The 12763-nt window shown below is 44.5% G+C and overlaps 1 protein-coding gene across 1 annotated transcript in view; it reads left to right on the forward strand.

The window, feature by feature from the left end:
- Positions 1 to 12763, forward strand: part of LOC126095458 (insulin-like growth factor-binding protein complex acid labile subunit) — a gene marked incomplete at its 5' end in the record, with an annotated part of 79461 nt that overhangs the window by 9550 nt on the left and 57148 nt on the right. The gene's annotated exons all lie outside the window — the stretch shown is intronic.

Genomic DNA, 12763 nt, shown 5'->3' on the forward strand with positions numbered 1-12763 from the left:
TTCGTTGAAGACCATGATATATTTTTACTAGCTGTTTTAATGAAATACACCCTTCTTAAAGCCTAAAATTCTTCGTCCAGAACTTCTCTTTCAAGCTGCGTTTTGTGATTTACGTAGACACTATTTCATTCATTAATATTTCTATCGCTTATTACTCCTAGATGAACAATTAGGCCATATGAGCATGCCTCCTGATCCAAACCGGACGCTTTTCTTTTTAATTATTTCTACATAGTTATGTTACCAGTGTTGATTGTTTCGTTTTGTGCTGCTGGGATTGTGAGAAGACATAACTGCTTAGGGCGCCTACTCGCGAGAAACAAGAGGTCGAAGTTCAATCTGGTTTTTTTCTCTTTTGTCCTTTTTTTTCTTCTGACTGGTTTGATGTGACCCGAATTCATCTCCTGTGCCAATCTCTTCATCTAAGAGTAGCACATACAACCTGCGTTCTCATTTGCTGGATATATTCTAATCCCTGTCTTCTTACCGAGCGAGGTGGCGCAGTGGTTAGCACACTGGACTCGCATTCGGGAGGACGACGGTTCAAACTCGCGTCCGGTCATCCTGATTTAGGTTTTCCGTGATTTCCCTAAATCGCTCCAGGTAAATGCCGGGATGGTTCCTTTGAAAGGGCACGGCCGATTTCCTTCCCCGTCCTTCCCTAATCCGATGAGACCGATGACCTCGCTGTATGGTCTCCTTCCCTAAACAAGCCAAGCCAAGCCCTGTCTTCTTCTAAATGTTTTACCCTCTACAGCTCCTTCTACTAGCTTGGAAGTTATTCCACGATGTCTTAACAGATGTCCTATCATCCAGCTCCTTCTTGTTTTCCATATATTCCTTTCCTCGCTTATTCTCAGAGAACTTCTTCACTGCAAAACTTACCAGTCCACGTGATTTTCAACATTCTTCTAATGCACCACATCTCAAGTTATTGATTCTCTTATTTTCCGGTTTTCTCACAGTGCATGTTTCACTGTCACACAATGCTGTGCTAAAAAACTACATTCTGAGAAATTTCTTTCCCAACTTGAAGCCTATGTTTGATAGTAGTAGACTTCTCGTGGCCAGGAATGCCCTTTTCGCCAGTGCTAGACTGCTTTTTATATCCTTGCTCCGTCCGTCATTGGTTATTTTGTCACCTAGGTAGCAGAATTTCTTAACTTCAACTGTTTCGTAAACGCCAGTACTGGTCTTAAGTTTCTCGGTGCTCTCATTTCTGCTACTTCTCACTATTGCCATCTTGCTTCGATGTACTCTCAATCCACGTTCTCTACTCATTCATTCATTCCATTCAGCAGGTCCTGCAATTCTTCTTCGCTTTTACTGAGAACAAAAATGTCATCAGCGAATGGTATCATTGATATCCTTTCATCTTGAATGTTAATTCCACTCTTAAAACTTTCATTAAATTCGATCATTGCTTCTTCTATGTAGAGATTGAAAAATAGGGGTGAAAGACTACATCCCTGCCTTACACCATTTTTAATCCGAGCACTTCGTTCTTGATCTTCCACTATATATTTCCCTCTTGGCTCTTGTACATATTGTGTTTACCCGTCTTTCCCTATGGCTTATCCCTGTCTCGATCAGAATTTCGAACACCTTGCACTGTTTGACGGTGTGAAATACAAATTCCACGACGAAAAATCCTATGGACGTGTCTTGATTTTTCTTTAGTCTTGCTTCCATTATCAGCCGCAACTGAAGAACTACGTCTCAGGCGCCTTTGCCTTTCCTAAAGCCAAACTAATGATCATCTAACAAATCCACAATTTAATTTTCAATACTTCTGTTTATTAGTCTCATCAGCAACTTGGATGCGTGAGCTATTAACCTCATTGCAATGATTCTCGCACTTGTCGGTTCTTGCAATCTTCAAAGTTGTGTGGATGATGTTTTCTTGAAAGTCAGATGATATATCGCTAGACTCATACATTCTACACACCAACGTAAATCGTTTTGTTGTCATTTACTCCAATGATTTTAGAAATTATGATGTAATGTTATCTATCCATTCTGCCTTATTCAATCTTCAGTGTTCCTAATCTCTATTAAATTCTGGTTCTACTACTGGTGACCTTCTCTCTTCCGTATCGAATCCTGTTTGTTCTTCTATCACGTCATCAGAAAGTATTCCTCCTCAGAGAGACATTCAGTTTACTCTTTCCTCCTAACAGCCCTCTCCTCTGCATTTAACAGTGGAATTCCTATTGCACTCTCAGTGTTACAACCATTTCTTTTAATTTCACCCGAAGGATGTTTCGACTTTTCTATATGTTGAATCAGTCCTTCCGACGACAATTTCTTCGTCGATTTCTTCACATATTCCATGAACCATTTCCCCCATAAGTTCCCTGCATTTCCTTCTGTTATCGATCAGCTGAAGCTGAAGTATTTCTTCTGTAACCCATGGTTTCTTCGCATTTACCTTTACCTATGTTGTTCTTTCCGATTCCTGTGGTTGACCTTTTCATAGCTCTCCATTCCTGTTCAGCTGAACTGTCTACTGTTTTTCCTTATCGCAGTATTTATAGGCTCAGAGAACTTCAAGCGTACCTCTTCATCCGTTAGTACTTCTTTGCACTTTGTTTCTTCCTAACTTGTCTTTTAAACTTCAGCCTACTTTTCATCACCACTTAATTCTGATCTGAGTCTGTATCTGCTCCTGGGTAGTGGGTAGATTTACAGTCCAGTATAAGATTTCGGAATCTCTGCCTGACTATGACGTAATCTAACTGAAATCTTCCCGTACATACCGACATTTTCCACATCTTCCTCCTTCTTTTTTGATTCTTGAACAGATTATTCGCTTTTGCTAGCTGAAATAAATCACAAAATTTAATTACTCTTTCTACTCTCTCAGTACTAGTACCAAGCCCATATTCTCCCGTAACCCTTTCTTCTACTTCTTCCCCTACAACTTCATTCAAATCCCCCCATGACTATTACATTCCCATCTTCCTTTACGTAGTGAATTACCCATTCAGTATACGCATATACTATCTCTTCATCTTCGGCCTACGACGTCGGCATTTCTATCTGAATTATTGCTGTCGGTTTTGGTTTGCTGTAGATTCTGATGAGAACAATCCTATCATTGAAATGTTCACAATATCTGACTCTGTGCCCTATCTTCTTATTCATAACGAATCATATTCCCGTCATACCATTTAGTACTGTTGTTGATATACCCCACACTCATGTGACCAGAAATCCTTGTCTTCTTTCCATTCCACTTCACTGACCTGACTATATGTAGACTGAGCCTTAGCACTTCCCTTTTCAGATTTTCCAGCTTCTTTACCACTTTCTAACTTCTGACATTCCATGCCCCGACTTGTAGAACACTGCCTTTAGCGTCCTCATGCCATTGGTCGTTGCTCATTCTTCCGCATTTATGGGCAGTTCCCCCCCGCCCTCCCCTCTCGTAAGGACAACAACGTGCTCAGAAGCTCTGTCCGCTCTTCCGCCCTATTTCACCAGGGCCTTTGGCAGAATGAGGGCCACTGCTTATATTGGAAGTCTTAAGTCACCATTGCTGGTACAGATTTAAATTTGCCACAGATATTCATTAATCTGCTGTTCAGGTTTTCTGAACGGATTTCCTTTCATTGATTTAATCCTCATCAATCGAAAAATTACTCGTAATTTCCATACAGATAAAGAACAATTTGTAACTGAATACTGACAACCTTTATATCTAGATTAAAAATAAAAAGACGTAAAATATGAAAAATCACTCAAAAATAAAAAGTAGTAAGAGATAAATATGCAGAAAAAAAGACAGAACGTTTCCCTATCCTACAGCGTCGTTCTATTGTGTTTCCGGGAATGACAGTTGCGCACTAGACCAAACTGTCGGTTACTAATCCGTAATCTGTTATACTCCACATCATCACATACCGTCAATAGTGTGGCTGATTCTTTACGTTCAAACAGTAACTATTTTAGTCAGCTAAACGTTCACTCCTGATCACACGGTAATGATTGTGTTACTATTATTCGTGACATTATAGAACTCAACTGCTTCGAATGCAATTCAACTCTATTTTCGATACACGGATACTTGACAGATACACGACCGGTTCTTTTCAAAATACGTTTCTTCAGTTACATATACATCTTTCTATAATTTACATCAGGGTATATTTCATTATTATTTGAATTCGGTTTAATATACCTTATGGCTAAGAGCTTGGTACAAATGTAAAAACGTATACAGAGAGTGTAGAGAATATAAAGTGTTTGAGCAATGTCCAAAATTATTTTATGGTATCAACATAGGCATAATACCAGTCCTCGGGCAGAGAAAATCCCCAAACCGGCTGGGAATCAAACCCGGACCCCCGTCATCCAGAGGCAACAACGCTGGCCACTAGACCACGAGCTGCGGACTCAAGTTTGTGTAACCGCAGCCGGTACACCATAGTTAATGAACACAAGTTACTATCTCATGTAAGGGCTGTATGTTTCATTAAGGGTTTTATGTTTCAGTACCTTCATCACACAATAGAACCCGAACACTTGTGAGAATAGGTACCTTCAATTTCACAAAGTTTCACAGTAAGCAGTGTTGCTGTGGTTCGTAGAAACTATATGAAAACCACAAGTGCCTTAAATCTCCGTCTTCTGTCCTCTGACAGTCACGGAAAGTGTTAACCTTCCTACCTATCTAATATTAGTGGAAAGGAACTGGCACGTAATTGGTACGCTTTCGGACCAGTGTAGATACCAGCTTCTTGTTCGCTGTAAATTTTCGAAATCTGTGGGACTTCCTACTTCATTTTGTATTTACAGATGGCCAATAAAAGGAAAAGCTCTCCTGCGCGCACGCTTGCACACACAAACGCACACACACACACACACACACACACACACACACACACACACACACACACACGCGCGCGCGCGCCCTCACACGTTACCTGGACCATCACTATGTTAAACACCTGTAAAAATCAATCTGCCCTTTTAAACAGTTTACATTGTTCAAACCGACAGTAATTGTTGCCATGCGGAGATTGAAACGTATATTTGCACTATATCGAGCGTTGCTGTCCTGAGACAGAGATTAACACCAGCAAAGTAAAGGATGCCTTCAGACGCTCAAACCTTTGGAGAAGATCATTTCTTTGGATGGATCAGGGTAAGAGTAAAAGCACGGCGAAGACAGTGTACGAAAACGTCGAAAATCACATGTGACAATGCATCACACTTGTTGTTAGGCCGCCTTCCCATAGTATGTACCATCTACAATGCAGAGTTCCACGTAGCCCTTAAGGCACTGCAGCAGCTGCGGAGAATCCAGATTGAGAATTTATAACCTGCTCCGATTTTTGTATTATCGTGCTGGCCGTGCAAGAAATGTACTCCTTGGAGAAGATGATGCAAAATATATTACACACAATCTACTTGGGGTTGAAGCTCTTTTTTCCCGTGATTGCTTTAACAATACGTATGTTTTTGGATGGAGTCCGCCTTTAGCAAAAGAAACTGTTAAATGAATATACAGCTCTCTGTAAAGGAACTCTGTTCTCTGCCCTCAAAGAATAATCAGATAAGACCAACCTATAGAGCTCTTCGCCCCCTCTCCACACATGTGAACAGTCAAACCTGCTCTCTCTCTCTCTCTCTCTCTCTCTCTCTCTCTCTCTCTCACACACACACACACACACACACACACACACACACACACAAAATGCACAGACACCTCTGAAAGATTCAGAACAATCGCCAGAAACACCTTCAATTGTTCCACGGTCCGCAATGTTTGTTTTTACAGCTGGTAAACAGTGAAACAGTGACAGTGACAGCTCAATATACAGGGTGGTCCATTGATCGTGACCGGGCCAAATATCTCACGAAATAAGCGTCAAACGAAAAAGCTACAAAGAACGAAACTTATCTAGCTTGAAGGGGAAAACCAGATGGCGCTATGGTTGACCCGCTAGATGGCGCGGCCATAGGTCAAACGGATATCAACTGCGTTTTCTTAAATAGTAACCCCCATTTTTTATTACATATTCATGTAGTACGTAAAGAAATATGAATGTTTTAGCTGGACCACTTTTTTCGCTTTGTGATAGATTGCGCTGTAATAGTCACAAACATATGGCTCTTAATTTTAGACGAACAGTTGGTAATAGGTAAGTTTTCTAAATTAAAATACAGAACGTAGGTACGACTGAACATTTTATTTCGATTGTTCCAATGTGATACATGTACCTTTGTGAACTTTTCTGAGAACGCGTGCTGTTACAGCGTGATTACCTGTAAATACCACATTAATGTAATAAATGCTCAAAATGATGTCTGTCAACCTCAATGCATTTGGCAATACGTGTAACGACATTCCTCTCAACAGCGAGTAGTTCGCCTTCCGTAATGTTAGCACATGCATTGACAATGCGTTGACGCATGTTGTCAGGCGTTGTCGGTGGATCACGATAGCAAATATCCTTCAAATTTCCCCACAGAAAGAAATCTGGGGACGTCAGATCCGGTGAACGTGCGGGCCATAGTATGGTGCTTCGAACTCCAATCCACCTGCATGAAATACACTATTCAATACCGCTTCAACCGCACGCGAGCTATGTGCCGGACATCCATCATGTTGGAAGTACATTGCCATTCTGTCATGTAGTGAAGCATCTTGTAGTAACATCGGTAGAACATTACGTAGGAAATCTGCATACATTGCACCATTTATATTGCCATCGATAAAATGGGGGCTAATTATAATTTCTCCCATAATGCCGCACCATTCATTAACCCGCTAAGGTCGCTGATGTTCCACTTGCCGCAGCCATCGTGGATTTTCCGTTGCTCAGTAGCGCATACTATGCCGGTTTATGTTACCGCTATTGGTCGCTTCGTCGCTAAATAGAATGCGTGCAAAAAATCTGTCATCGTCCCGTAATTTCTCTTGTGCCCAGTGGCAGAACTGTACACGACGTTCAAAGTCGTTGACATGCAATTCCTGGTGCATAGAAATATGGTACGGGTGCAATCGATGTTGATGTAGCATTCTCAACACCGACGTTTTTGAGATTTCCGATTCTCGCGCACTTTGTCTGCTACTGATGTGCGGTTTAGCCGCGACAGCAGCTAAAACACCTACTTGGGCATCATCATTTGTCGCAGGTCGTGGTTGACGTTTCACATATGGCTGAACACTTCCCGTTTCCTTAAATAACGTAAGTATCTGGCGAACGGTCCGGACACTTGGATGATGTCGTCCAGGATACCGAGCAGCATACACAGCACAAGTCCGTTAGGCATTTTGATCACAATAGCCATACATCATATCGACCTTTTCCGCAATTGGTAAACGGTCCATTTTAACACGGGTAATGTATCACGAAGCAAATACCGTCCGCAATGGCGGAATGTTACGTGATACCAAGTACTTATACATTTGTGACTATTACAGCACAATCTATCACAAAGAGAAAAAAGTGGTGCAACTAAAACATTCATATTTCTTTAGGTACTACGCGAATATGTAATAATAGATGGGGGTTCCTGTTTAAAAAAACGCAGTTGATATACACTCCTGGAAATGGAAAAAAGAACACATTGACACCGGTGTGTCAGACCCACCATACTTGCTCCGGACACTGCGAGAAGGCTGTACAAGCAATGATCACACGCACGGCACAGCGGACACACCAGGAACCGCGGTGTTGGCCGTCGAATGGCGCTAGCTGCGCAGCATTTGTGCACCGCCGCCGTCAGTGTCAGCCAGTTTGCCGTGGCATACGGAGCTCCATCGCAGTCTTTAACACTGGTAGCATGCCGCGACAGCGTGGACGTGAACCGTATGTGCAGTTGACGGACTTTGAGCGAGGGCGTATAGTGGGCATGCGGGAGGCCGGGTGGACGTACCGCCGAATTGCTCAACACGTGGGGCGTGAGGTCTCCACAGTACATCGATGTTGTCGCCAGTGGTCGGCGGAAGGTGCACGTGCCCATCGACCTGGGACCGGACCGCAGCGACGCACGGATGCACGCCAAGACCGTAGGATCCTACGCAGTGCCGTAGGGGACCGCACCGCCACTTCCCAGCAAATTAGGGACACTGTTGCTCCTGGGGTATCGGCGAGGACCATTCGCAACCGTCTCCATGAAGCTGGGCTACGGTCCCGCACACCGTTAGGCCGTCTTCCGCTCACGCTCCAACATCGTGCAGCCCGCCTCCAGTAGTGTCGCGACAGGCGTGAATGGAGGGACGAATGGAGACGTGTCGTCTTCAGCGATGAGAGTCGCTTCTGCCTTGGTGCCAATGATGGTCGTATGCGTGTTTGGCGCCGTGCAGGTGAGCGCCACAATCAGGACTGCATACGACCGAGGCACACAGGGCCAACACCCGGCATCATGGTGTGGGCAGCGATCTCCTACACTGGCCGTACACCACTGGTGATCGTCGAGGGGTCACTGAATAGTGCACGGTACATCCAAACCGTCATCGAACCCATCGTTCTACCATTCCTAGACCGGCAAGGGAACTTGCTGTTCCAACAGGACAGTGCACGTCCGCATGTATCCCGTGCCACCCAACGTGCTCTAGAAGGTGTAAGTCAACTACCCTGGCCAGCAAGATCTCCGGATCTGTCCCCCATTGAGCATGTTTGGGACTGGATGAAGCGTCGTCTCACGCGGTCTGCACGTCCAGCACGAACGCTGGTCCAACTGAGGCGCCAGGTGGAAATGGCATGGCAAGCCGTTCCACAGGACTACATCCAGCATCTCTACGATCGTCTCCATGGGTGAATAGCAGCCTGCATTGCTGCGAAAGGTGGATATACACTGTACTAGTGCCGACATTGTGCATGCTCTGTTGCCTGTGTCTATGTGCCTGTGGTTCTGTCAGTGTGATCATGTGATGTATCTGACCCCAGGAATGTGTCAATAAAGTTTCCCCTTCCTGGGACAATGAATTCACGGTGTTCTTATTTCAATTTCCAGGAGTGTATGTTTGACTTATGGCAGCGCCATCTAGCGGGCCAACCATAGTGCCACCTGGTTTCCCCCTTCAAGCTAGACGAGTTTCATTCTTTGTAGTTTTTTCGTTTGATGCTTATTTCGTGAGATATTTGGCCCGCTCAGTATCAATGGACCACCCTGTATAGTGCTTCACAGTGAAGAAGATGGGGAAAAGACAAAACGTAAGAGAAACATAATGCGAAGACACACACACACACACACACATACACACAACCTTCCAGGCAGAATTAATTAATTTGAGGAATGTACACAACAATATTGAAATCGGAATTTTGGCTTAAATAATTTGTCTACTTTAACGTGTATGTGGTTGCTGATAACAAAATGTGAAACAAAACAGTCACTGTAGCAACATAATGCATCAGGAAAACCACACCATGTGGTAGAAAGGTATGAATTCATAATTTTATGTGTTTCTTCAAATATCTGTAATCACGGTTTAGAAAATAATATTTACTTGCACACAAAGAGTAAAGAACGTTCTTTATATTTAACAGCAATAAAGTAAAAGCCCACTCAAGGTGCTGCAACTGCAGTAAACATGTGCGGATAAAAAACAAAATTCAGTTTTTCTAAAGACGGACCACATCCAATAAACATATGAATATTGTATATTCTTTCGTTTCTTATTTCTGAGCAGTAACGGTAGCACGTTCATTCTCCTTGATACCAGGGACATTTAGGAATGTGGGGAACCGAACAAGTAGAGCTAGCAAGCAAGGAGATCTACAGGAAACATAACGTCGTACAGTGTGCCAGTCCTCCACAGGCTGTCACTTGGCTGTTGAATCGGATATCCACGCCAGTGGTAGGAGTGGCTAGCCGTGAGGGACAGTAAGGTGCAGTCGAAGCAGCCGATTATGGAACCAAAGGAACCTCATACCAGTGAGGCTGATGAGGTGCAGTAGCTCTGTCCGGCCACTGAATACCTTGCCGTGCTGACAGACCGATATGCAGCAGAGCCCGAGCTCTAGATCAGACTGTAAATCGATTGTTTGATGGTGAGTCTGCGAAGCCAAGAAATGTGGAAGCAGAAATCTACCAAAACTTCTTGGTCTCCACATAAATGTCAACACATTTCGTATCCTGACAAGTGTCACTCCACATTTTTCATCCGTTCTACACTCATGTTCATAAATTAAGGATAATTGCAGAATGTGGTGCCACACAACCGTGAATTACACAAAACTGGTGCTAATAGCATAGGGGAACACACACGATACAGATCTGTAAGTCGACGGTATTGGTGATAAGTTGAGAAAACCGTTCCGAAACACATATGCTACAAACCGCCACTGTTTCCTGCGCATTTACCCCGACATCAATAAGTGATATGATCACCATGCACACGTCCACAGGCCGCACAACGGGTTGGCACACTCTGGATCAGGTGGTCTAGCAGCTGCTGGGGTATAGCCTCCCATTCTTGCACCAGTGCCTGTCGGAGCTCCTGAAGTGTCGTAGGAGTTTGAAGACGTGCAGAGATACGTCGACCGAGAGCATCCCAGTCGTGCTCGATGGGGTTTAGGTCTGGAGAACAGGCAGGCCACTCCATTCGCCTGATGATGATGATGATGATGTTTGGTTTGTGGGGCGCTCAACTGCGTGGTTATCAGCGCCCGTACAATTATCCAATCTTTGCTCAGTCCAATTTCGCCACTTTCCTGGATGATGATGAAATGATGAGGACAACACAAACACCCAGTCATCTCGAGGCAGGTGAAAATCCCTGACCCCGCCGGGAATCGAACCCGGGACCCCGTGCTCGGGAAGCGAGAACGCTACCGCGAGACCACGAGCGGCGGACAAAGCCATTCGCCTGATATCTTCTGTTTCAATTTACTCCTCCACGAAGGCATCTCGGTGGGGCGGTGCGTTATCATCCATCAGGAGGAAGCTGGGACCGACTGCACGCCTGAAAATGCGGAAATACCGGTGCAAAATGACGTCCCTATACGCCTGACGTGTTACAGTTCCTCTGTCAAAGACATGCAGGGGTGTACGTGCACCAATCATAATCTCACCCCACACCATCAAACCACGACGTCCATACAGGTCCCTTTCAAGGACATTAAGGGTTGGTATTTGGTTCACGCCAGATGAAAATCCGGCAAGAATCCCTGTTCAGACTTTACCTGGACTCGTCCGTGAACATAACCTGGGATCATTGTTCCAATGACCATGTACTGTGTTCTTGACACCAGGCTTTACGGGCTCTCCTGTGACCAGGGGTCAGTGGAATGCACCTTGCAGGTCTCCGGGCGAATAAATCACGTCTGTTCAGTCGTCTGTAGACTGTTTGTCTGGAGACAACTGTTCCAGTGGCTGCGGTAAGGTCCCGAGCAAGGCTACCTGCAGTACTCCGTGCCCGTATGCGGGCACTTATGGTGAGGTATCGGTCTTTTTGTGGTGTTGTACCCTGTGGACGTCCCGTACTGTAGCACTTGGACACGTTTCCTGTCTGTTGGAATCGTTGCCATAATCTTGAGCCGGCCGTTGTGGTTGAAGGCGCTTCAGTCCGTAACCGCGCGACCGCTACGGTCGCAGGTTCGAATCCTGCCTCGGGAATGGATGTGTGTGATGTCCATAGGTTAGTTAGGTTTAAGTAGTTGTAAGCTCGAGGGGACTGATGACCTCAGATGTTAAGTCCCATAGTGCTCAGAGCCATTTGAACCATAATCTTGAGATAACACTTTGTGGCACACGGAGGGCCCGTCCTACGACTTACTGTATTTGACCAGCCTCCAGTCACCCTAGTATTGTACGTCTCATAACGCCCTCAATATGTGTTCTTTGAGCCATTTTCAACACACAGTCACCATTAGCACGTCTGAAAACGTCTGCATACTTACTCGCTGCACCGTACTCTGACATGCACCAACACACCTCAGCCTATGTGGACTGCTGCCAGCGCCACCGTGCGACGACCGCTCGTCAAATGCACCGCATGGTCATGCCCGGAGGTGATTTAAACCCGCAAACCGCCAACCAGAGCGTTGTTTCACCATGTATCAGCATTATCCTTAATATATGAGCATGAGTGTAGTTTCATAATTATTTATTATGGGCACTAATATTGCTGTTGTGCGTCCATGTCAACACGTTATCATCGTTGTGATCATCATCATTGCCTCTAGACGGTTGTTTTGGCAGCTGGTGCAGTTATTCATCAGTGGGGGATATTTGTTTTGGAATGACGGTGCTTGTGGCCTCCTCGTTCGCAAGTTATCTGACATGGCCCTCGAGCAAGACAGGCACTATTTTGAACCAGGTCCTAGAAATTTCCATTAGTGGTGAGAGCCTTTGGGGCAGTCATAAACTAGGATGACTGTGTAAGGTGTTTACCGCCCTATTGGAGCAATTGTAATCTCGATGTAATGCTCACTTGCTGGAACGACAATTCACAGGCGCTGCTTGAGACACAAAATATCTTTGCCCCTGTCGCAATAGAGTCGCAGGTCAGAGCAGCCTCAGCCGCAGTTGCAGTCGCTCGCTGCAACAGTGTAGTTGTAGACTGTCGCTGATACAGTGCTGTTTATAGTTAGTAGTTGTTAAAGCCACAGTACACAACAAATTGTAAAGTTTTATTTTATGCAACTGAATAATAATTGTGATCAGCCGCAGAGCTAAATGATACTATGGAATGAGATGATGATGAACGAATGAATAATTTTTAATATAATGAAAAATCAACAGTGTAATTAAGGCAACAATCTATTGTAAGGTAAATTTTATTATTTTTATTGCCGTGCGC

Source organism: Schistocerca cancellata, chromosome 8 (genome assembly GCF_023864275.1).
Source record: "Schistocerca cancellata isolate TAMUIC-IGC-003103 chromosome 8, iqSchCanc2.1, whole genome shotgun sequence".
Classification (NCBI taxonomy): domain Eukaryota; kingdom Metazoa; phylum Arthropoda; class Insecta; order Orthoptera; family Acrididae; genus Schistocerca; species Schistocerca cancellata.